We start from the raw sequence: 27,305 nt of genomic DNA, 5'->3' as shown, positions 1-27,305 counted from the left end.
AAGAATATTGCACCATACCTTATTGAAGAGGCTGCCAAATTCTCCTTGGAGCCACATGCTTAGGTTTTTTATTTGATCCACTATTTTCTTGGTAAAATTCTCGCAATCCTGGTAATGACGTAAATATCTTGTAGTATGTGATTCTACACAAATGTTACAAATTTAAACTTTTTCTTTTCTCTTATTTTGTATTCTTAATATATCTATTTGTTCACTTATATTCTTAAAAATTTCTATTTTAAATTTATCTACCAAATTACTAAGTTTATCATCGCTTACCAATCTCAATGTTGGTTTCCTAACTCTTGCCTTTCCTCTCGATATGTGCTTACATATTTCACAAATTTATTGAAATGATAATTGCGATACATCCCCTTTACACATTATATTAAGGATATTAATCCACTCATCTCTAATTGTTCTAAGTAAGAGGGTTTTTAGTTTTTCAAATCCTAAATTATGCAAATTTTCCATCTTAACGTTATATGTAAATATCTCTATTAGATCCTCAAGGATCTCATCTTATTTTTTAGTCATTTTAAGGATTTCATCCTTAAGACCATGATGTATACAGTAATATACATATTTTTCTAGAAATATCCTTTGCATATCATTCCATATCTTATTGTGTTAGTGCCTAAACTCATGAACCATTTAAGAGATCTATCCTTCAATTTTTCTGGAAAAAGTTTCATAATTTTAGCATCTAATAAGTAATTATAAGATCTACAAAGTGTTTAAAATTCAAAAAGTTTGTTTTTGGGTATTCTGATATCATACCATGGAAGTTGGAAAGAAACGATGGAGGGATGTTCTTCATATGAATGCTTATATCAGTGTCCTGACTGGGAAATCCAAAGGGATCTTCCTTATTTTCATCATCTGCATCCATTTATTCCAACTTCTATGCCACCTCTTCTAGTTCTACCTACAACAGATGATGGTGATGTGGTACTTACTGCACCATGTCATCAAGTGGGGGGTTGTGGTATCAAAGACATATTTTTCTATTTTTGTAAATTTTTGAATGAGAATTCTAATGCAATGTAATTTTCTATTTTTGAAATGAATAATTCCTAATGCATATTTTTTGTTTTTTTTAGAAAATAAAAGAAGTGAATCAACTAGAGAAGAAAAAAATACATACTTTCACACCTCCCTAACAACAACTCAAAAACATGATGGCTCTTAATGTTGCTACAAGAATGTTGAAACTTCTGAAGGTATCAACTTCAATTATCAACCTGAGGTTTCTACAAATTGAAGAGGTGTCGGCACTATGTGTGTAGCATGCAACATGTCCTTCTTTGGTTGATTTGATGCAGCTAAAGAGAAGCTAAAAATGCAAAGAAACCACTTTTCCTATTTAGGCTACAGGAAATGCTCAAAAAACTAGTGAGTAGAAAATAGGCATAATCGAGATTGTAGGAAAGTAAATATTAAAAATAAATCCCTATTCTATATTTCAAAAAGAAAATGATAGATGTTAAACCCTAATCTAATTGTAGAAAGATAAATGACAAGAAGTAAACCTACTTTATTTTGTAGGAAATAAATCTATGCTAATTGCAGGAAAGTAAATGACAAGAAATAACCCTATGTTAATTACAAGAAATCAAAGGAAATAATTTTAAGAGTGTTGAAGAAAAATCATTCTTATTCTATGGTGCATAATAAATCAACTTGCAGTTAAAAGAAGACATAAAAAAACAAACCCTAATTGCAGAAAGAAAGCTGCAACTACTAGGGTAAAGTTTCTAAGGGGTCTCTTAACCTCTAAAGTCCATCTCCAAGGTCTAATGAGAATCGTAATATGCTAAGAAATTATAAAAATATATTTGGGTACAGATATGGAGGTGTTCTAAGGAAATCTATGTATTGCTACACGATAACCCTGTTTTGCTACAAAAAATAATAGAGAGAAATTTTATGAGGCCTAAATGTAATATTAGGGGTGAAGAAGGTGGAGGAAGGTTGTAGAAGGGGAAATGAACCTTTTCAAGATCAAGTACCTCCACTGGATCAATTCATGCAATGAATGGAAATTTTTTGGCTATTATGTAGCTCTGCAAAACAAGAATTTATTTACACAAAATGCAAAAATATGTGAACAACAAGTAAATAACATAATCTAGGTAGTATAATGCATCAAAAAGAGTACTCAATTTCATAAATGAACTATGGCTAAATTCACTAAGACAAGATGCATAAGAAAAAATATTAAAAATAATATTTTATCAACCTAGAAAAACAAATGATTTATCATTGTAATCACAATAATGACTAGCTAAAAAAATACATGGAAAATAAAGGTACAAAGAGGGGGTCTGAGAAACTGGGTTGGGACCTAACCCAAGGGGACTCATATTCATAAAGAAAAAACATGTTGGAAACAAAATATTGATTTTCATTAATCAACAAATGTGCTTATATATGAAACATGAAAAAACTGAAATAATAGGAAAGAAATGCTTTCTCTACTGTTGGTTATCTCTTCCTAGAGTTTTGAATCCCCAATGGGATACTTAGGCCTCTTATCTATAAAAAATATGCTTGAGGGGAAGCTTCCTTGCAGATTGGATTGCTTCCCTCCAAAATCCTTATATAGTAGGATTTGGTTCCCTATGACCTTAGAACTATAGGGAAGAGCAATTACTACTATATGTAAGCTAAGTTTTGGTTATCCTACAATAGAGAGTAGGACACTTATTTTTCTATACAAAGGATTTCATGTGATATACATCAAATATTCTCAATATCCTACAGAATAAATGCATCAGGCACACAAGATATGATAATAATCTCTAAACCTTCCTAAGAACATATTAAAGCTGAAAAAAATTTATTAAGTGCATAAGGAAATGTTAAATGTGCCTAGGAAAGGTTAGATGGGCCTTAATTTGTATCTAATTTTAATCTAATTTGGTGACCCATCACCAAGTATTTGCATTCCTACCTTAGGGATGTGCTTTTTTATGTATCTGACTATACTTTTGAGCCTCTAGAAGTCTTTTGTCTGAGGTTTGTCTCTTTGCCTCACTCACTGGTCTAGTTATTGTAATTTATGTTTGCCATCAGCTTCTCTTCTAACCTCATACATTAGGGGTCAATTATTATATATCAAAAATACACTCGCTACGGTCCAATAGAAGAGGAAAACAGTTGCAATGTCAGTATATAAAAATCTGATTAGTACAATACTCCATAAAAGTGGAATTAGAGGCTTCAACGCACCCTTGTTGTTTTGGATGAGCAACACTAGGCCTAACAATGCCTCGTGTCAGTGTAACTTGAGCAACAAAAGCTAATAGTGCCCTTATGTCACTATATTAGAGCAACAAAGTCAAATTTTTTGAAAGAAAAGTTTTATTTGGTCATGATTTGTTTGGTCATGTTTAATCAGAACCCCAGTTAGAGTCAAGAATATGTCTAGGTATAATGAGACCATTCTTATGAAAAATCTATATAAACAAAGCTCTCTAAAATTCACATAGGAAAAAAATACATATGCCGAAATTGTTGCACAAAGGGTTTTCATTGATGAAAACAAGATGTCATTGATGTCAAAGGGGATGTATGGGGTAGTGGCATTAGGACCATCCTTGATGATCAAAGAAGTAGTAGAAATATTTGTGAAGTAATATAAAGATTTGACCTTTCACAAGGTCTCATTACATGAAGGTATGGGTTCTTGAAGTTATTCAACTTTTTGATGAAGTTATGGTGGTTAAAATATCCTAAAAATAACATGGTTGTATAGATCTTCTTGATACAATTCCAACAATATATCTTGTTCATAAAAACTCCTCCCAAATGAGAAGTTATGGCCTGTTGAAAATCAATATTAAATTGGGTCAATTTGCAAGGGAAAACTATAAACCCAAATTATTAAAAGGAAACGGTGGGAAAGTTAGCAACAAATCCACTATAGATAGTGTTGAAATATGTCAACAAGAATATTCCAATTTAATTTATCCTTGAATTAAATTGTCAATTAAAATCGAATTTAGTCTTAACAGCTACTTGGAAATAATTAATTTATTTATTTTAAATTAATTAGTTAGAGAAATTCAAGTTAGAAGTCTTTCTGAAGTCATGCAAGAGTTATCCCTTAAATTAAGGAGATAAGATTGAGTTATATTTGAGTTGTAATTAGTTAACTCAGTTTACTAAGTTAAGTCCAGTTAAATTAATGCACTCAATTAGTGCTACTCCAGTTAACTAAAGATTCCCTCAAGAGAAACTCATGCATGTCTATTCTGAGAAAGACCAAGTTGAGATAAATGTTCAAGGACAATGTACTATCAGTTGCATTTGTTTTCACATGGAGAAAACTCATGCATGCAGTGAAGGATTGATCCTTGAGGATTGCGCAAATTGGAAGGATTGGTTTTCCACTTGGTAATAGGCTAATCATCCACAAGGAACAATGCAAGGAAATAGGAGCTTGGAGGGTAGAGAAGAAGGCTGGAGAGAAGCCAAGATTTCCTATGAGCATCTGTGAGGATTGTACTGAGAGCTGGCTAGATGTGAGAGCTAAGGCTTTGTATAATTCCTATGTATTTCCACCATGTATGATAATACAATAGTGTGGGGTTTCTAGCTGAGGCTTTCCCCAAAGTATTTTCATGTGTATTGTGCCATTGATTCTTCTTCTTATTATATTGCTTAGCTCAATCTTTAAGCTTCCGTAAATTGATAGTAGAAGTAGGTTATAGTATTCTGCTTTGATTTATATTGCATTATCGAGTTAACCTATCATAGATTTTCTATAGATAGATCATATCAATGGTCACAATCGTGCAAAGATGCACATTTTTTAATGCCATTAAAATGTATGCAAGTTTTGACAGAACAATGGTATCTCCAACAAATCAATGGTCAGATGAGAGAGAAATAGCTCGCTATTTAATGAATCCTCTACAACCAAGTGAATGTCGACATGTGACATCATTCTATTGCAGAGTGATGTGGAGCATGCTGATGTCATTGTACTGACGTGGCACCATTAGGGGTATCCAAGTGGTAATGAGATATGACATTTTTGGATTGCAAATGAGTCAAAAATAGGACAACGTGTGGAACCCCTGATAAGTTACCACGTTTACCAATGATGTCATGATGATGTCATTAGAGGAATGACTTATGACCCTAAGGTCCACGTAATATGGATATTGTCACACCATGGTCACATGGCATGGCCACGTAAGACCCACAACATAAATTTTAATAAAGCACTTTGTTGGTCAATCGAAGTTGAAAGGTATTTACAGGTGCACAAGGATCGGCCTCGTAAGGGCTAGATCCATGGGACTAATATATATATTCTATGCATACTTCATCTAAAGGTGCATGTGCATGATTTTTATTCCAAGGTCTATCATCTTAGTGAACAAGACTTGATTCGTTTGCAAATTTCTTGTATCTTCATCACATAGGTTGTGGTTTCAATCTCCCGCAAAGGTCTATTTTTGTGTTTTGTTTTTTATTTTGGAAGCTTGGTGGATGACTATGGCACTGTATAGTATAGATCGACTACACTCGAAATCCTATTTTGAATGGGTCAAAGGCACATGAGTGACATATTGTATATTAATATTTTGAATGGGATGAAGTCATGTGAGAAATGCACATTAAGTTATACCCCAGAGTCCTAGTTTGAATGGGTCAAAGGCACATGAACAATCCATAGTATAGTCATACCCAAAGTCCTGGTTTCAACAATTGTTTTTAATGGAACAAATCCATGCACAACATAGTCACGACGTAACTATACCCCATGTTATCACCTAAAAAATGATCACCTAGCCATTTCTAACTAGGTGGATCAAAACACACCATGTAGGATTAATTTAACATAGTAAAATCACTTTCACCATAGTAAACAATTTAGTAAACCATTTTTATTAAATTATTTTTGTTTAAAATTAAGAAACACCATGAGAATAATTGAATAAATCATTATTTATTTAATTTTCTCTAGAAATAGTTGTTAAATCATTATTTGATATTTATTTCTTAACACGTTTGACTAAATCACCTTGGAATAAGTAAATAAATCGCTATTTATTTATTATTCATTGTTCTTATTTTTGGAATAATTGTTAAACCATGATTTAATAATTAGTTCAAATTCACACTTTTCTTAATCCTCACAAAGTGATTAACAAATCATTTTATTTGTTAATTACTTCAACCCTTTTATAAATAAACATATTTGACTATTTTGAATATCTTTTCCCTGTCCAAAAAAATATAACAAAGTATTTCTAATGGTTAGATTTTGATTTGGTCAATAATATTTTATTATTTTCCAATTCCTAATTTAGCTCAATACTTTGTTATAAATAAGAGGGTTTTCCATTCATTCTTCACCATGATCATTATCATCGTCACCATTATCATCTCACAACATTTGAGCTCCCACTTTTCCATCTTGATTTTCGATTTTATGCATATTTAAGAGAGAAGAACAAGATCATTGAAGCACAAGGACATCAAATGGACCCATCCCATAGAGGGGGATCTACAAACCCATGTTTTAAAAATTCCTCACCAACTATTTCAATAAAATATTATTCATTTGAAGTTCTTCTATTTGGTTATTTCACTTTTCTTTACTGTTGCTATATGTTTTGGGTTTGCATCATACATTTTCTTGTAGGGTTTTATCACTTTTTCTTGTAGATTTAAAGCATAAGAGCAAGCACATCTTGTTGTTAGGGTCACTTTTCACTAGTGAATTAAGTGAACCATTTGGTACACTTTTTCAAAATATTTACACTAACACCCCGTATTCATGGTTTGAAAGGGTTGAGGCCACTATACTCTAAAGTCTTGGTTTAAAATAGCCACCTGAAGCTTTTAACTAGCCAAAGCCATGAGAGTGATGGCTTACCATTTTTTATGGTTACGTGGATGAGATTGGATATAGGAAAGGGTTCACATCCCCAACTTGGTCAATACCATCATATACTAAATATAACAAAGGATGCAAGATGGCTTAACTAAGAAAATGATAGAGCAAAGTTGGTAAGACGTGTATGTTTTGGATTTTTACTCTCGATTTCAACCCCTGGTGGTGAATATGATAATTTTTTTATATAATATATGTTAAAAATAGCAACAAGAAATTCCAATTTAATTTTTCCTTGAATTAAACTGAGAATTAAATTGTAATTCTATTTTCATTGTAACTTGTAATAGTTAATTTAGTTAAATTGACTTAAGTGACTTAGGAAATTCAAGTTGAAAGTCTATCTAGAGTAATGTAGAGTGATCCCTAAATTTTAGGGGACCAGGTTGAGTTCTTTGGAGTTGTAATTAGATAACCCATTCTAACTGAGTTATAGTCAATTAAACTAGTTCTAGTTGTTGGAGGAACTAGTAGAGGTATAGTAGTGGAGTAGTGCACTAGTGCATCACCAGTACCACACTAGTTAATTGAAGATTCACTCATAAATAACTCGTGCATGTCAGTTCAAAGGAATTCCCAGTTGATATTAGAGTTCAGGGATAGCGTGTTATCCGTTGTATAATTTTCCGAGTTGTACAGATGGTACATGCAATAAATTGAGGACCTATGTTTGGATTACGAAGTTATGGAGAGTGGATTTCCCAGTTAAATAGGGGTTGATTCCTCTAGGAATTTCCTAAGGAAGTAGGGGCTTGGCAGGTAGCAGAATTGGAAAATTTCTACCAGTATTCCCAAAGGTACACTAGAGCAATTTGACACGTGTAAAGGGTGTACTTTGCAAAAATACACCAAGCTTCCTTTCATGACAAAGGCAATTGAGCATATGGGATCCTCGGTTGAGTCCATTCAGATGTGTGTTTACTGTTCTCGACAACATCCATGAACAAGCATAGGTATTACGTTATATTTCTTGATGATTTTTCTCATAAATGTTGGATTGTCTTCATGTAGGAGAAAGATCATACTTTTGCAAAGTTTTGTGAATTTAAAGAATTGGTCAAGAAAGATAATGGCAGGAAGGTTAAAGCTCTCAGGAGTGATAACGGTGAAGAGTATGTGTCGAATGAGTTTAAAAAAAAATTGCAGAAGAAGGAATTCAACAAGAGTTGGCAACACCTCATAACCCACAGCAGAATGGGGTGGATGAAAGGAAGAATAGAATCATAATAAGGGAAGCATGGGCGATGTTGCATGATCAGAGCATACCACTACACTTATGAGCTGAGGCATGCACCACAGTTGTTTATTTGTAGAACATAAGCCCTCATCGAATTCTTGGGATGAGTACACTTGAGGAGTCTTTCTTAGGGAAGAGACAAGATGTGGGTGACTTCATAGTTTTTGGTTCATTTGTCTACTACCATGTAACCAAAGATGCATGGAAGAAGCTTGGTAGGTTTCCATACCAAGGCTCAATCCGATCATGTCTGTAGCGTCTACCAATTCTGCCATATCCCCTTCTCGAAGAACAAGATCATACCTTGATCTAATCCTATTAAAGTGGTTCACAGAGATGTAAAATTCAATGAAGAGAAGGCCATGAGATGTTCCCTTGAGAAATAGCTTCAACTACATGCATTTGAGGAGATTTTAGCTCCTAAGGAGGAACCTTAGATTGATGTGGATCAGCCACATGCAAAGGATCAGGGAGTGGAGACACCCACTCAGGCAGAGTCTTCTAGAGATGGGAGAAGGCCCACTAGAGAGGCTGACAGGTTATTGAATGGTGCGAGAGAGAATGTGGGAGCACCCACATCACAACATAGGTAGAGGAGGTCACCTAAGAGTTACACTGGATACATGGCTCTTATGAGCAGATGTGTTGAGACTGATCCATCCTCTTTTGGGGAAGTAGTACAACAACCGATTTGGGTTGATGTTGTCGGGTACTAAGTTGTTTGTAAGGAATCAACCTAATCCTATGACCATTAATTCATCAACCTGGGGTTTTTCTTTTTGTTACAGGGTTGTCGACACTGTCTATGCAAGGGTAATGTTTTAAATTACAAGGGCATATGTAAGACTAATATAAATCAAGAGCTATAAGGAAATACTTTCGGAAAATGCTAAGTCTTATCAAGTTGTGGACATAAATAAATTACTATGCAGAAATCATAAAACTATTTAACTACTTCTTTGGAAAGAGATATTAAATTCTACCAAACTAACAATCCTCAATATAATGTGTAATTTATGAATGTATAATGCTTCTTCAAAGGAAAGTTACTCTTAAGAACTAACTACTGCAATCACTTGTGAATGCTAATATTAAAGCGTGATAATGTAAATTCACTCTCTTATAAAGTAAATCTAAATACGCACTCAATGGAATAATGGGATCTTAAAACTCGTACAATCGTAAATATGAGCATTCATGCAACTGCAATATAAGTCTAAAGATTCATACAGCTGAATAATAAATTTTGGAATTCACACGGCTAAATCCTAGATTAAGAATTCACATAGTTAAATCTTAAACCTAAGGATGCACACAAGGAACAACAAACTATTCATGTAAAAAGTAATGAAAGGTAATAATACAAGGGAGACTGTAATCGTTCTAGTGACTAGGCCCACGGTCTCTGGAAGTAAATTCCTTAAATAAAATTCAGTATAACATATTAAAGTTGAACCATTTGAACCTTGATTTATATAAAAAAATGAACTACAAAGTGGTCTGTATAACTTTAAAGCAATTTTGATGTTCAATCACCTTTTACAATCTGTGAGAATAATGAAAATCATCTCCATTTTATTGAAGTTTAATTTCATTTATATATTACAATATATTTGTCATGCTGGAATGGTGAAGATATCCTGAGAATCAGAAGATTCCCAGGATTGCTTATTTAAGCTATAAAATCTTCAAGATAGCAGATCATATTTTCTCCTTGACTGTCCCATGCACATAGCCACAAATCCAGAATTGGCATGCCATGATTAGCCCAATGGTCATTCCATAACTTGGTGTCTCTTTATCCATTCAATGGAACTAAATTTGTTCATCAAATATCTCATGTATAGAAATTAACTCAAATTCTAAATTTATGATATCTTAAGTATTCAATTTAATTCATTAACAAGTTAGAATACTAAGATATTATTATCTACTTTCTAGAGCTTCTATCTCTCAAATTATTGTAAACTGAACTTAAAGAACCTGAAAAATGAATTATTAACTAAAGAAACAAAAGGAAGAAGCATACCAATTCAATGGCTCAACATCACTCCCTAGCTTACCTTTTTGCATGTCCTCAAGCAAATAGATGATTAACATGTAGGAGTGTCAAAGAGTAGGTTGGGTAGGGCTTTTCACCATAATGTCGAAACCCATTTCTCTTTTGGATTTCCTTGAAGGCTCTAGCATTATCTTCTTTGGAGAGTGTATATTCAAGGTTGTAATTATCTGTAGGGTACCAGATGATTGGACACTTATACCTGCAACCTATCCATTTAGGTCCTTCAAACAGGACCAAATGAGCATACTCTTGCATTCTACTAACTGCTGCTTGAAAATTTCTATAATTAAATGGCTCCTTGTTTTTCACCTCATTGGTGGACATTTTCCACCTTTTTTTAGTTGCTTTGATGGCTTCTTCTTTGATTTCTTCAAAGTATTCCAAACCAACCTAGAGAACATAATTATGGATAGGTGCAAGAGCAAGGACAACAATAGATTGTTCCATCAACTTTTTATGCTTAATGAGTGTGCACAAAGGGCTTTTTGGTTCACCTCTGACCCAGAGGTCAAGAACATTTTCCCTTTTTTGGAATGTGTCATGATATTTTGACCATCTAACTTGATTATTTGAAAAAGAGATAAAAGCTTGGAATTGCATGTCGCCCATAAAGGGACTAGGGCTTTCATCCTGCTGGTCCTCTAAAAAGAAATTATGCATGTACAATTCGCATAAAAAGTAGTTTACACGATCATTTTGTTGTTGAAAATATTAAAAAAATAATAGATAGTATTGAATTCGGAGGGTTGTCCAGACAGAACAACTTTACTTTTAAGAAATAGATATCGTTCAAGTAGGAACAAAGCATAATTCTTGGCTGGGGACTTGCAAGACAAAGCATTAGAGTAAATGGAGCAAACTGCCTTGATTTGTTCCAAATATTTTTCAAGTTGAACCTACACCATTTTTGTATTTTTGTTTGCTGCTGTAAGTTTAGCGTAGGTCTCATCTTCAGTGATGGACAATGCTTTGAACTTCTATAATAAATCCCGGTGCTCCTTTAAGGGCACTACTTATCCTCGGTATCATTTCAGGGTCTGTTGTTGTTACTCTAATCTTCTATTCAACACCTGGATGGTGACATCCATAATCAACAAAGTGTAAGGGGGTATTGTTTCTGTCCGCGTGGTCCTATATCTAGAAACCAAAAATTCTATTTGACTGGCTACCTCGACTGTCATCACATTAGAACCCAAATCTATCTATGTTTCTATATTAATGGTGAGGGTCTCTTCTATTTGGGTTTTTGTAGTAACAATGAGGATCTCCTCTGTATGGGTTTCCGTAGAGGTGAGAAAATTTTTTAGTTTGGACTTCAACAATCTGAGTTTCTTGCGTTCTCTTGTGTTTTTTCCTTGGCCAACTTTTAAGCTGCATCACTTTCCTTTGTAGTCTTTTATTTTCTATCTTTAGCAACCTTATCTCATGGTTGGTTTTCCTTCTTGTAATTCCAGCAGGTTTTTTAGTTTGTATAGTCGAAGTGGAAGGGATAACAACAATATTTTCAGGCTCCTCAATTTTATCTTTTTCGACTGTAGGAATAATTACAGGGCTTATAGGGCCCTTATTATATTGAAGCATGTCAATAAGGTCGTTACTCGTCCTTAGATTCTTAGGAGATGGTATAACTGTTTCTCCCGAAGGGGAGCGTAGTTCCATAAAGGTTGCAATAGATTGACCTGATTGTTCCTAGGAAGAAGGGTTCCTAGGGTCTTCAGGCGTCAAAGTTCATTCAAGCAGAAATTATGAGGAACCCGCATCTTCATCTAGTTTGAAAAATGTTCCCATGTTTTCCAGTACTTGGGCTATCTCCTCCTCATGAATTTGAGGTGAATTGTCTTGATGTGCTCCCTGAACTTCAAGATATTTCTGGGATGAATTTTCCTCTATCAGTTGTTCATTAGAGCTTGTGGGGTTTCTTGTTTTAACCAATCTAGCTGATATTCTATGTTTGGCAGGTAGGGATACTAGAAGATATTTTATTCTTTTCTTAGCCCTGGTCAGTTTTTGTGGAACTAACATCTGGGCTTGTTCCTGTATGACTCTCTCAACTTCTCACTGCTCAGATTCGGTAATATGTGTTTTAGAATGGGAAAAAGGCTCATTATTCCCCAAAAAATCATTCTAGGTCAACTAGGCTTGGTTCAATTCCCTGATAACTATCGTCTTTATGAGGAAATGATGACTAACTACCTAATTCTGGTCTTTAGCTTTACCAACTCTAACAACAATCTCATGTAGGAGAGAATTTAAAAAGAAGGGTAGATTTATGGTTACCTTCTGTTTCAATGTTGCCAACAGCTTCAGATGGGTGGTCTTACTACATCATACCGACTGTCATGGGTAATGTATCTATGTACTACCTCCGCTAGCTCTTTCCATGGCTCCAGAAAGGAGGCAGGCTAACAACCTTTTCATTTTCAAACCAATACTTCACCAGGATCCGCGAACATCAACATTGCACTTTGCAAGCTAATATGTCTATTGATCCACTTCTCTCCTTTCGTGTAGAGGCTTGTAGCTTCTACCAAGACTTCTTCGTTAACCAGTATTTTCCTACATTTCACTGTTGTTACTCCATTTCTCAGGTTTTGTAGAAATTCCAGGGTGACTGAATTATCAAATCCTTGTAACCGAGAGAAGTACTTGATCCATCCTACTTGTTCTATAATTCTCCATGCTTGTTCACAAACTCGTAGTTGAGTTGGTTCACTCTAGATTGATTGGTGCCCCATACTTGTTGTTTCTCAAACAATATTTAGAAGTTGCGTACAAAGTTTTAGCCAACAAATTGCAGAAAAAATAGCAACATTCAACTATTATCTCAATATAACACATGCAAATAGAATTACTGCAATGATTAAGCATTCTTGTTAAATGTGCAAGTATCATATCATACGTGTGATTTCTCACTCCCCCCAATGAAAATAAAGGTCGACCACGACCTTTGGTGATATGGAAAATCGGTGGTATATTAATACATTTAATGATCATAATGTGGGATGGTCAAATCAGGCGAGGTCACTTGGTGTAGTGATGAGGCATATTAAATGCCAAGATATGCTGATGCATGAATATCTATGTGGGGTTTGAAGCATTAAAAGAGATTTTAAATCATGGGTAAAAAGTGATGTGTATCATAAGATTACCTTTTAAAGAGCAAATAAAATAGATTTAGCAAGGTCCCTTTATAAAAAGAAATATGCATTCCCGATATCTAAAGATAAAAATTTGTTCATATAGGCTTTGAATTACCACCTTGGTTGTTGTATAAATTTCCACCTTAGTTTGGTGATTCCTTCTCTATTTATTAACAAGGGAAGTCAAAATTGCAAACTATTGATATGGTGATTTTAGTTGTACTTCAATACCATAGGCAAAGCCTCTGCTACCAACAGGCATCCATAGCCTCGACAGGGTTTCCTTTTAACCCCTTGATATGCCAGTATCCCATTTCACTAAAAATTCATGACTTTTTTTTTCTTTAAAAAAAAATTCTCCAAATACCATTGTTCTAGCATGGTGACCAGTTGGTAACAATGCCATTCACCATATCTTAACAAAGTGAACAAGGTGGCTCATGATGAGACCTCTTGTCTTTTTATTAATATGTCAAAGGCCATTACCCTGGCTTGGTGACCATAATAGTAATGTCACTTTGTTAAGTCCTATGACCATGGTAGGTTAGCTCGTGATGAGACCTTATATTCTTTTTAAGAGAAAATCTTTTCTTAATTTCTATAGGTTTTTCTTCTTCTTTGTTTCCATAATGAAAGATTAGTGAATGGGGTGGCTTATCAGCTCCTTAAGAGTTAGGGATGGCGTAAGAAGCATTGTAGAAAATTTTCCATTTTAAATTCTCATTTTCTTCCCACAAATTTATATTTGAAGGAGATCATCAGTTTATATGGAAAAGAGAAAAAAAACTACCTTGGTGGAGGTAATGCATCATGAACGATTTATGTTATTTACAATATCAGGATTGCTAAACTATTTTATTTTGATAGGGTTTTATAAATTGAATAAGGTATTCTTCATAAGGTAATGATTGGAATGAGATAATAGTGGTCACCATGATAAAGAAAAGGATGCTTCCAAACCACAAAGAGAATCAAGTAGTTATACAAAGACAATAGTTGTAAATAAGGGAACAACAACCATGTCCAAAGGGAACAACAACTACTATAAAGGGTAACAGTGGTTGTGACAAAGTGAAACAACAAATGTGATAAAAGGAGCAACAATCATTGTAAAATAAATCATCGTTGTTAGAATAGCAAGTTGTGCAACAAAGGAACAACTATTGTAGTAGAGGGAACAACAACTGTGAGCAAGGTAACAACATCAGAATAATAGTTGTGATTAAGAGAACATCAATTCTGACCAAGGAAACAAAAAAGGAACAACAACTGTGATCGAGGGAACAACAATTGTGACCAAAGGAACAACAATTATGACCAAGGGAACAATAATTGTAACCAAAGGAGCAGTGGTGATATAACAAGTTGTGTTGTAAGGAAATAGTAGCCGTAACTAAGGGAACAATGATTGTGACAGAAAAACATGATGTTCTACAATCGCAAATTCCTTTTCCTTCATTTTATTGTGGTCAAAGAAAAAATAAGAAAATTTCACACAAAAATATATACATTATATACAACATGCAAAGATTGTTTTTTGAAAATTCAAGGAGATGTAGCTATTGGGTTACTTACCTAGTCAACTACGATCTGAAAATTAGAATAATTACTTATATCATGATAAAAAGACTCTCTTGTGAGCGGCTGATGATATAGATGTAATCGATGTCCATTTGCAAGAAAAGAGGCACCAGATCCATCAATAGTGGTTAAGGTCATTGTACCATTATCATAGACTTCAGCGATTTCGTAAGGTCCTAGCCATCTCGTCTAAAGTTTTCTCAGAAAATCTTGAAATCTGGAGTCATACAACAACACATAGTTACCTCTCTGGACTATCTTCTTTTTAATAAGGTGATCATTCCATTTGGCCCTTTTCTGTTGAATAGCTGGTGTGCATTGCAAAGCCATTAGATGTGCCTCGTCCAACTCATTAAGCTGTTGTAAGCATTGTTTTTGTGCCTCTGTGAAGTCCAATCCAACTTCTTTCGTGGTTTTGAGAGTCTTTATCTCAAACTCAATAGGAAAGGTATGTTCCTTACCAAAAACAATGTGGTATGATGAATGACTTGTAGTGTTACGCCATGTTGTTCGATAAGCCCATAATGTTTCTGGAAGTGTAGTTGCCCAATTTTGACAATTAGCAAATATTGTTTTTGTTAAAATTGCCTCCAGGACTTTATTGGTACTTTTGACTTGTCCATTTTCCTTGGGGTGATAAGGAGAAGTAATTATATGTTTAATATGATAGTTTCGGAGGGTGGCTAAAATATTATGAGCGGTAAATTGTGACCACCTGTCTGTTGTTGCTTCTCTTGATAGTCTGTATCGTATGAAAATTTCACATAAGAAGCTAATAATTGCTTCTTCCATGGCTTTTGGAAGGGAGATTTCTTCCACCCACTTAGTCACGTAAGATGTGCAAACTAGGATGTAGGTTTTTTGATTCAATGGTGGATTAAAAGGACCCACAAAGTCTAGTACCCATCACTCAAAGGGCTCTATTACCAGTTGCGGCTACAGAGGCATTTCGTTAGCTTGACCAGGATGACCCATTCTTTGGTAGCTGTCACAACTTTGTACATATTTTTTGGCATAGTGTGGGACAATAATAATCCATTTGGGGTACTTTGTGTCTAGTTCTATGATCAGTAAAATTCCCACTACAGGGTTTGTCGTGGCAGGCTCTTAGAATATCATAAATTTCGTCCTCCCTTATGCATCTGTGAGTTTGAAAATCAAAGCCCATGTGGAAAAGTTATACATCTATGCAGGACAAACGTGTCGTGCGCTGAACAACTAATTTCCATTCCTGTGGTGACAAATGTACTGGAAGTTTCCCTATTTCCAAATAGTTTTCCACATCAGCGTACGAGGGTGTTTTTCCTATCACATCAAACAAGTGTTCATTCGAGAATTGATCATCTACTAGTGACGGATCAATTATTTTAGGTACTCGGGATAGGAAATCTGCAACGAGATTTTCTTTTCCTAGGCAATGTTTGATAGTAACATCAAATTCCTATAATAACAACAACCATCGAGTTACCCAACCATTAGTAATTGGTTTGTTAGCTAAATATCTAATAGAATAATGATCAGTGTATGAAAAAATTGGATACGTTGTTATATATTGACGAAATTTATTAAGAGCATGTACAATAGCTAAAAATTATTTTTCTGTCACTGTATAATTTAATTCAGCTGGTGTAAGATTTTTGCTAATATACTAGATGGCGTAAGGTTTCTTGTCTTGTTCCTGCCCAAGGACAACGCCTATTGTTTTGTCTGACGCATCTGATGAGATATGGAAGGGAAAATTCCAGTTTGGTCCTCTTAGTAGAGGGGCTATTGAAACCAGCCTTTTAAGATCTTCAAAAGCGACATCGCATTTATCAGTCCAGTCCAATTCAACGTTACCTGTTAAAACATACAATGGTGCAACTATATTTGAAAAATGTGCTATAAATATACAATAATATCCAGCATAGCCAAGGAAACTACGTACCTCATTTGGTGTACGGGGTTTGGGTAACATAAGAATTACCTCAATGTTTTTCGGATCTACTTGAATACCTGCAGTAGAAATGTAATGTCCTAAAATCACACCTTTGGTCATAATCATATGGAATTTTTCATGACTAGGGCATAATCTGGTAGCAATACATCGTTCAAGCACTTTTTCCAAATTCTTTAAGGCTTGATCAAGTTTATCACCATAAGGGTTAAATTCGTCCATATACAACTCAAGTCCCTCATTAATCAAATCAGAAAAGATACTCAAGATCACCCTCTGAAAAGTGGTTGGACCATTACACAGCCCAAATGGTAAAAATCTATATGCAAATGTTCCCCGTGTGTAGGTAAATGTGGTCTTGTCTTTATCTTCAAGAGATCTGGATTTTGTTATAACCACTGAACCCATCCAAGAAGGAGAAGAACTTCTTCCTAGCGAGAGTGTTAAGGAATTGGTCTACAAATGGAAGGGGAAAATGGTATTTTTTTGGTAGCCTTATTGAGTTCTCAATAATCTACACAAATACTCCACTTCCCATTCTTCTTGGGGACGACAACTAATCGAGACACCCACTGGCTATTTGAAATGGGATATATAAAATTAACATCCAACAGTTTTTGTAATTATTGTTTTACTATATCCTTGAGATGTGGATTTAATATTATTTTTGGCTGGTGAATAACACAGACATATTTCTCTATATAAATATGATTCATACATAATTGCGGGTCAATTCCCTTCATATCCGAATACTACCAGGAAAAACCCTATTTATATCTGCGAAGAATATGGATTAGTTTTTCATGTTGCTGGTTATCCAGACAGGCACTAATATTTATGTTGGCTTGTTGGGGCCTAACCCAAGTTCAGAAGTGATTTAGCCAAACAAATCTCGAAACTACTAGCCCTTTCGGCAACAGTCCGTGGTGCACGAACTGAGGTCTCACCCAAGGTAGTATGGGAGGGTGCTGGAACCATGTTTCCACACCCTAGGGATTCCTTGATGAGGTCTAGGAAATTCACAAACCCAACCTGTGTGCTTGCACACTCCGCGCAACCGTTTGACCTTTGCAACTTGTGCGACTTCTTCCACAAAGCTCTGTAAAGAGTGCAAAGAGGTGCTATCTAGATCCTTTATCCTTACTATGCTAGTATTATAGATCTTGAATTATTTGTGTGTACCCAATGTTCTTATTAACCATTCAACATTCATAACAAGTGCGCGCAATCATAAAACTATAAAGAGATGCATAAATACAACAGAAGTATAAACACACAGATCTATGAGTAGATGCACAATATTTCATAATCAACTTATCTTTTATTAATCCTCTATTCCGATACAATCCCAACTCCACCCTGCGCACTCAGCTGTAGGGGTCTGCGCACACAACTGCGGACTCTACCAGGCCTCTGCACACACAACTGCAGAGCCTCTTCCTACTACTACAACCCAAGACTCGGACTTCTAGACTCAGAGCTTAATTCCTCATTCAAAACCCATATTACTTCTCCAAGCTACGACTAACTTTATGTTGGAATTATGATTCTGGTATGGCTCTATGATACAGATTTTGTACTTGATGGCAACACCCTCAAGTGGCAATGCTCTGATCCGGCTCTCAAAATGTTGGAAATTAAGAGGTACGCAGGAGAATAGTTCAAAAGGTGCGTACCCACAAGTACGCCAGCCAGGAAGTGCGTTCATACCCGCAAGTTACCCATTCATGAGGTGCGTACCCCTAGTTCACTCACTTCAAGGCAGAGAAGCGCGCTCACGTGGGGTTTCTTATGTTTGGCCCGTGGTATTTAGCCCGCCGTTCTTGATTCTATGGTTTTGGCCCATGGTATAGGATCTAATTTAGCCCCGGTTTGGATCCCTTGTATTGGTTATTGATGGTTTTGTCCCATGGTAAGGGCTTAACTATAAATAGGGAAGGAGATCACTTGGCTAATTTATCTTTTGCAAATTGAATATCTTAAGATCTAAAATATTGGGTTATTGATTTAAAAGATTCATCTATTTAAAAGTGAAGTTGAAAGTGAATCTATGAAGTGTGATCTCTCGGGCGCATGATCAGATCTGGGCATCTGACTATCTGTGGCACACTGGGGGACTGCCAATTCGGCCCTAATCAGAGGTACGCAGGTGATTAACAGTGCAAGTGCGTGGGTACGCACAACAGAAGAAGGCGCAGTGCGTGGGTACACAGAGCAGAAGAAGGCGCAGTGCGTGGGTACGCAGCGTGACAGAGGATCAGGTGCGGAGGCACAGTGAAAGTACGTGGCGCTACAGAAGCCGCAGGTGCGTAGATACGCGGCGTGATAGCATCTGAGAGTGCGTGGCCACAGTAGCAGTACGCGGCGCGATAGAAGCAGTGGGTGTGTGGGCACAGTGAAGGTACGCGACGCGTTTAAAGGAACAGTGCATGCATACGCAGTGCAGCTCAAGGCTCTCTGCTGGGATACGCAGAGGTGCAGAAGGTGAAGTGCGTAGCAATGCATGCCAGATTAAAAAAAAATTGTGTATCTGTCTTAAGGGCTTTATTTGACTGACTTTTCTCTGTTGATAAGGTGTTCTGGGTTTAGTTTACTGTTACTATTGATCTGGTTACTGCAGTTGACTGGGTGATTTAATTGTACTTGATGATTATTTGATGTTCATGGATCCAGTTTGAAAATTTATGAAAAGTGGTCCTTGAAAGAAAAGAAGTAGGGGGTTGTAGCTCCCTTCCAGGAGAGACCGGAAAACGAGAGAGAGTTGTAGCTCTCTGCAGGTTGCAGCCTACGTACTGGTAAAGGACTGCACCAGTACAAAACCATTGTAAAAGGAGTTTCTAATTTGAAAGAAGATAGAGACATATTGCAGCAGGTGGTTTTCACCCACATTGGGTTTCCACCTTACATCTGGTGTTCTTTGGTGTGACTATCTGTTTTTCTTGTTCATGCTCATTATTTTACGGTACTGACATGAAAAAATAATTCAAAGTATAAATAAGGAAGATTTATTAAAAGAACTTGATAATACTGATTCACCCCCCCTCTCAGTATTATTTCCAACAATTGGTATCAGAGCAGGTCCTTCAGAGAAGCTTGATCGCTTGAAGGAAGATCATTCATCATGAGAAACTATGAGAGGGAAGCATCAATCAGGCCACCAATTTTTGATGGGACAAACTTCAATTATTGGAAGGTAAGAGTTACTGCCTATCTTCAATCTCTTGGTACAGAAGTTTGGGATATCATAGATACAGGCTACACTTTTCCTTCAGCTACTCCTACAGATACGGTCGAAAAGAAGAAATATGAAACAAATGCTAAAGCAGTCAATACTCTGCTGGGATGCTTATCTCAAATAGAATTCGTGAAGGTTATGCAATATAAATCCGCAAAAGAAATATGGGACAAGATTGTCTTGAGCTATGAAGGAGATGAATAGGTAAAGCGTGCTAAACTTCAAACCCTCAGGATTCAGTATGAGAAGCTCAGAATGTATAATGATGAAAGTGTTGCTAACTATTTCCTTCGGGTAGACGAGATTGTTAATTGCATGAAAAACTTGGGTGAAGAAATAAAAGAGGCTATTGTGGTTGAAAAAGTTTTAAGATCACTGTCCCCCAAGTTTGAATCTAAAGTGTCTGCAATAGAAGAAAAGGAAAATCTACGAACTCTTACTATGTCTCAGCTACACGGAATTCTAACTACTTATGAAATGAGAAAAGGAGGTCCATCAGACAGGAGAGAAGCTGCTTTCAAGGCTTCAGGCAAAGGAGACTACTATGAAGCAAGTCACGCGCCAGAAGAAGAAGAAGAATCAAATTTTGTTAGAAATCTTCAACGGGGTACTGGAAGGTTCAGAGGTAAGTTACCTTTTAAATGTTTTGCTTGTGGAAGAGTAGGTCATTATGCTGCGAAATGTCCTCATAAGGATAAGATTGACAAAGGAAAGGAACCTGCTAGATGGAGCAAGAAACAGAATGCAACTAAGAAAAGCTACTACACTCATGAAGATAGTGATGGTCTATCAAATAGTGATGAAGATGAACGAGGTAATGACTATAAACTTTTAATGGCATTTGAAGATGATGATTACATGGATGCTATAGATGTGGATAGCTTTCATGAAGAAATTTCTAGACTCAAGACATGTATAGAAGAAAAGAATATGATCATTGATACTCTACAATTTCAAATTGATGAAAAAGAAAAATATCTTGAAAAGTTAGAAGGTGAAATTGTTGGTCTTAGAAAAGAGGTTGAGAAAACAAAGGCTATTAATCTTAAGTTTGTCAAAGGATCTGAAACTCTGGATGAGATCATCAATGTACAGCGTTCTCCACTAAACAAGACAGGTTTGGGGTATAATGGAGAAACTTCTCAAGCATCCACCTCAAAGAGTTACCTTGATGCAGCAAGAAGGAATGAGCAAAAGCACAATGGAGATCACCAGGTAAAGCAGGGAAGAATTACATCAAGAACAAACAAAGACTATCAGGTAAACCAGGGGCAATCTGTCTTAAGGATGAACAAAAGCTACAACCAGCCACAGGTAAAATCCTCTCAATTTGCTTCAAGAATGGATGACAATAGAAATTATAATCATTTGGCTGGAAGATTTGATAACCGCAGAAGTTTCTTCAATGGACAATGCTTCTCTTGCCATAACTTTGGTCACAAAGTAGCTCAATGTGTTGCATATAAAACAATCATGACTAGAGAAGCTCAAAAACAAAGAAGTATGACCGAGATTAAAAAAAGGACCTATAACAACTTTTCGGCTCTTGAAAATGAAGTTGAATGTTCTATTTGCAATAACTTTGGTCATGAAGATTCTAAATGCAGGAGCAGGTTTCAGCAGACAAAGGAACAAGCCTCAAGCACCAAAACATGGAGAATAAAGGAACCACAAACAAAAAGATGTGGGATAGCATTTTATGCAGAGAGACAAGAAAATCTATGGTACATTGACAGTGGATGTTCGAAGCATATGACAGGTGATAAAGAAAAGCTTGAATCATATTCTACTTTAGAAAAGGGAAAGAAAGTTTCTTTTGGAAATGATACTCCTGCAGCTATAAAAGGAAAAGGCACTGCTCAGTTAAAAGAAAAGGTCAAAGCTGGAAATGTTTTGTATGTTGATGGATTGAAGCATAATCTTCTGAGTGTCAGCCAGATGTGTGATCAAGGAACTGAGGTGATATTTAGATCAAATGGATGTCTTGTTCGTGATCTTGATACAGGTAAAACAGTGATCAAAGGTGAAAGAACTCCAAATAATCTATACATATTTGAAGAAGGACAACAACAATGCTATCTAAGCAAGGATGATGAACACTGGTTATGGCACCGGAGGTTGGGCCATCTAAGCTTTTCACAAATAAGGAAAGCATGCAAATATCAAGCAGTTCGCGGTCTTCCAGATATCAAAATTCCAGACAACACCATATGCAAATCATGTCAGTTTGGAAAGCAAACCAGAACTAACTTTCCGGAGAAGGAAGGATCAGCTAGCATGCCTCTTGAGCTAGTACATACAGATGTATGTGGTCCATTCAGGAAAAGGACACCTCGAGGATAAGAATACTTGATATTATTCATTGACGATTTCCCCAAGTTTGTCTGGTTAGGACTTATGAAGCACAAAGATGAAGCATTCGAAAAATTCAAATCCTTTAAAGCCTTGGTTGAAAATGAATCAGGATACAAAATTAAGTGCCTCAGATTCGACAGAGGTGGGGAGTTTACCTCAAATGAATTTTTCAACTTCTGTGAAGAACATGGGATAAGAAGAGAATTCTCTACAGCTAGAACTCTCAACAAAATGGAGTGGTGGAAAGAATGAACAGAACAATCCAACAAATAGCTCGTGCTATGCTTGATGAGTCTGGAACTCCCGCAACTTTCTGGGGTGACGCTGCATATGCTACGGTTATTATTCTCAACAAAACAAATGTCCGGGTGAACAACACTCAAACCCCTCATGAGCTCTGGTATGGTGAGACTCCTTCGGTAAAGCACTTAAAAATCTTTGGGAGCAAATGCTATATTAAGAATACTGATGAGCAACTTGGCAAACTTGAACCTAGAGTAGATGAAGGCATTCTTCTTGGTTATTCTCCACACAGCAAAGCATACAAGTGCTACAATAAAAGACTTGGAAGAATTGTTGACAGCATTGATGTAGTGGTTGATGAGAAGGGATACATTCCTAGGCAAGTAAATCATGAAGATATCGAAGAAGATGAAGACTACCCTCAAAGACAAAATGATGAAGAAGAAGAACCTCAAGAAGAACCAGAGGAGCAGATAAGGATAGAAGAGAAGACTCCATCCAGATATGTTCAGAAGAATCATCCAGAATCTCAGATTTTGGGGCAGAAAGAAGCAGGTGTACAAACAAGAAGAACAGTTGCAGAAGCTTCAAGCTATTTGGCATTACTCTCTTCCACTGAACCACAAAATGTGAAAGAGGCATGCAAAGATGAATGTTGGGTCAAATTAATGGATGAAGAACTTGAGCAGATCGAAAAGAACAACACTTGGGAGCTGGTTCCTAGACCAAAGGATAAGAATGTTATAGGGACAAAATGGGTCTTCAAAAATAAATTGAATGAAAATGGAGAAGTAATTAGAAACAATGCCAGACTTGTTTGTAAAGGGTATGCGCGGCAAGAAGGAATAGATTTTGAAGAAACCTTTGCTCCTGTTGCAAGACTTGAGGCCATCCGAATGTTCCTTGCTCTCTCAAGCTTTCAAAACTTCAAAGTATTTCAAATGGAAGTGAAATCAGCCTTTCTGAATGGAGACTTGGAAGAAGAAGTATACATTGAGCAGCCAGATGGTTTCATTCTTGGAAATGATCCAAATCTTGTATGCAGATTGAAAAAGGCTCTCTATGGTCGCTAACAAGCTCCAAGGGCTTGGTACTATCGTTTGGACAAATATCTTCATCAACAAGGTTTTTCAAAAGGATCAGCAGATAGCAATCTTTATATAAAAGTTGAAAACGACAAATTGCTAATACTTGTTGTGTATGTAGATGACATTATCTTTGGGAGCAATGAAGAAGCTATGAGTCAAAGCTTTGCCTTGGTAATGCAGAAAGAATTCGAAATGTCCTTGCTGGGAGAACTGACATATTTCCTTGGTTTGCAAATCCAACAAAAAGAAGGAGGGATCTTTTTGTCTCAAACCAAGTATCTCAAGCAAATTTTGAAGAAATATGGCATGGAAGATGCAAAACCAGTATGTACACCCATGGTCACAGGATGTAGCCTCAGTGCAAATGATGAATCAGCAGCAGTGCATCAACCAACCTACAGATCTATGATTGGAAGTCTACTTTATTTGACAGGTACCCGACCAGATATAATGCATGCAGTAGGAATAGTTGGAAGATTTCAGGCAAATCCAAAGGAAACTCATCTTCAAGCAGTAAAGAGAATCTTCAAATATCTTCAAGGAACTCAAAACTATGGCTTATGGTATCCTAGAGATACAGATCTCACACTCCATGCTTATATAGATGCAGATTGGGCCGGAAGCGTGGATGACAGGAAGAGCACAAGTGGTGGTGCATTCTTTATGGGTTCCAAATTAGTATCTTGGTTCAACAAGAAACAGAGTTCGATTGCCCTTTCTACAGCTGAAGCGGAATATGTTGCTGCTGCATCTTGCTGCACTCAACTCCTTTGGATGATGCAGACCTTGCAGGATTTTCAAATCACTTGTATACCACCCATCTCCATCTTATGTGATAATACAAGTGCAATCAGCATTTCAAAGAACCCAGTCATGCATTCAAAGACCAAGCACATACCGATCAAGTATCATTTTCTCCGGGAACAAGTACTTGAACAAAAGGTCAAGTTGGAGTATGTTCCTTCTAAGGAACAAGTTGCTGATATACTCACCAAACCATTGCCCAGGGAGACCTTTGAATACCTCAGGCAAAAGCTGGGGGTTATTGATGCATCATCTTGTTGTTGAATCTCTTCTGATGGTTGGTTGTACACAAGGCTCATTTGGGGTATATATATGTGCTGGGTTGCGGATTGATCCAAGATCGAATGGCACAGGTTCAGGGGGAGCATATAATGTATTGTTGGCATTATGGAGGAAATACAGAAGGAGATCATGGATGCTGGTCCAAATATTGCTGCAATATGTCTTTATCTCTTTCATGGTCATTTATGGTGTTTGGTGGATTATGGTTCTTCTTTGCAGATTTGGTTTATAATTAGGGGGAGCATGTTCTTAGGGGGAGCATAACCCTTTGCCCTTGATGTCAAAGGGGGAGAATGATGTTGAGGATCTTGAGGTTGCCATCAAGTCCAAAGGGGGAGATTGTTGGAATTATGATTCTGGTATGGCTCTATGATACAGATGTTGTACTTGATGGCAACACCCTCAAGTGGCAATGCTCTAATCAGGCTCTCAAAATGTTGGAAATTAAGAGGTACATAGGAGAATAGTTCAAAAGGTGCATACCCGCAGGTATGCTGGCCAGGAAGTGCGTTCATACCTGCAAGTTACCCGTTCATGAGGTGCGTACCCCCAGTTCACTCACTTCAAGGCAGAGAAGCGCGCTCACGTGGGGTTTCTTATGTTTGGCCCGTGGTATTTAGCCCACCGTTCTTGATTCTATGGTTTTGTCCCGTGGTATAGGATCTAATTTAGCCCCGGTTTGGATCCCTTATATTGGTTATTGATTGTTTTGTCCCATGGTAAGGGCTTAACTATAAATAGGGAAGGAGATCACTTGGCTAATTTATCTTTTGCAAATTGAATATCTTAAGATCTAAAATATTGAGTTATTGATTTAAAAGATTGATCTATATAAAAGTGAAGTTGAAAGTGAATCTATGAAGTGTGATCTCTCGGGCGCATGATCAGATCTGGGCATCTGACTATCTGTGGCACACTGGGGGACTGCCAATTCGGCCCTAATCAGAGGTACGCAGGTGATTAACAGTGCAAGTGCGTGGGTACGCACATCAGAAGAAGGCGCAGTGCGTGGGTACGTAGAGCAGAAGAAGGCGTAGTGCGTGGGTACGCAGCGCGACAGAGGATCAGGTGCGGAGGCACAGTGAAAGTACGTGGTGCTACAGAAGCCGCAGGTGCGTAGATACGCGGCGTGATAGCATCTGAGAGTGCGTGGCCACAGTAGCAGTATGCAGCGCGATAGAAGCAGTGGGTGTGTGGGCACAGTGAAGGTACGCGACGCGTTTAAAGGAACAGTGCATGCATACGCAGTGTAGCTCAAGGCTCTCTGCTGGGATACGCAGAGGTGCAGAAGGTGAAGTGCGTAGCAACGCATGCCAGATAAAAAAAAATTGCGTATCTGTCTTAAGGGATTTATTTGACTGACTTTTCTCTGTTGATAAGGTGTTCTGGGTTTAGTTTACTGTTACTATTGATCTGGTTACTACAGTTGACTGGGTGATTTACTTGTACTTGATGATCATTTGATGTTCATGGATCCAGTTTGAAAATTTATGAAAAGTGGTCCTTGAAAGAAAAGAAGTAGGGGGTTGTAGCTCCCTTCCAGGAGAGACTGGAAAACGAGAGAGAGTTGTAGCTCTCTGTAGGTTGCAGCCTGCGTACTGGTAAAGGACTGCACCAGTACAAAACCATTGTAAAAGGAGTTTCTAATTTGAAAGAAGATAGAGACATATTGCAGCAGGTGGTTTTCACCCACATTGGGTTTCCACCTTATATCTGGTGTTCTTTGGTGTGACTATTTGTTTTTCTTGTTCATGCTCATTATTTTATGGTATTGACATGCAAAAATAATTCAAAGTATAAATAAGGAAGATTTATTAAAAGAACTTGATAATACTGATTCACCCCCCCTCTCAGTATTATTTCCAACACTTTACCCTTAGAGCCTCACTCTATTTATACAATCCCATGGTCCGCAAACCATGGGTAGGCCAACACATTCTATATTAAATTACATTATTTTAGCGTGAACAACCCTAGACACTCACACTCTGCACTCGTATTTTGCGGGATCTTTACATTACATTGACCAAAACTCGGGCTCTAAGCCCCAAAACCATGCTATGGTGGGATCTGCTACCCAACATGCCCCTAACACATTAATCATGACTCGTCCTCGAGTCACCCAGTAGGTGTGGCGATCTTTGCGCGAAGTCCATCCAACTGTGCATGTGCTGTGTGAAGGTCTGCAATGCACCATGCTACCATCGTCTAGATCTGCTCCATCTATGTTTCTGAATCATCCGCGTCTAACTTGATTCTCTACTTTGATGCCAGCTTCTAGTACCTGTGTTTATAGTCTTGCAACTCTGTCCGACTTGGCGGGTCGTGAAGACTGTCCTTTTGTCAGTTAGTCAAACAGTCGACCCACCCATGTAGGGCTTAAGGTGACTACCATTTAATCTTCCTGGGAACGGTTCTCCATTAAG

This window comes from Pinus tabuliformis, chromosome 1_1 (assembly GCF_031772625.1).
Source record: "Pinus tabuliformis cultivar Carrire ecotype Pingquan chromosome 1_1, CPIR1, whole genome shotgun sequence".
Taxonomy (NCBI): domain Eukaryota; kingdom Viridiplantae; phylum Streptophyta; class Pinopsida; order Pinales; family Pinaceae; genus Pinus; species Pinus tabuliformis.
Note: the sequence above shows the minus strand (reverse complement) of the source record.